Raw genomic sequence first — 343 nt, 5'->3', positions numbered from 1 at the left:
ATGTATGTATCTACACACATAGATATATATCTTTCCATTCCGATGTAATTTTCGAGCAATTCCCCAGTCCGCATCCTTTCTTCCCATTCGTTCGCACAGAAGACGCACCTTTAAAACCCAAGGAAATTGTACTATTCAGAGGAACTCCCATAATAGCTATTGTATTTCATTCGCATTCATTTATGCGGGATTATGATGTGTGAAATTCGTTTAGCAATAAATTTACATACGCTAAAGTGATTCTGAAGAGAAGGAATTAAAGTCTACGGGGTTTAAATTCCTGTTTCATTAACTTGTTTGTATATTGCGTGTATATTCATCTCATGATTCGTTTGTTCATATC

The sequence above is a fragment of the Penaeus monodon genome, chromosome 33 (assembly GCF_015228065.2).
Source record: "Penaeus monodon isolate SGIC_2016 chromosome 33, NSTDA_Pmon_1, whole genome shotgun sequence".
Lineage (NCBI taxonomy): Eukaryota > Metazoa > Arthropoda > Malacostraca > Decapoda > Penaeidae > Penaeus > Penaeus monodon.
Note: the sequence above shows the minus strand (reverse complement) of the source record.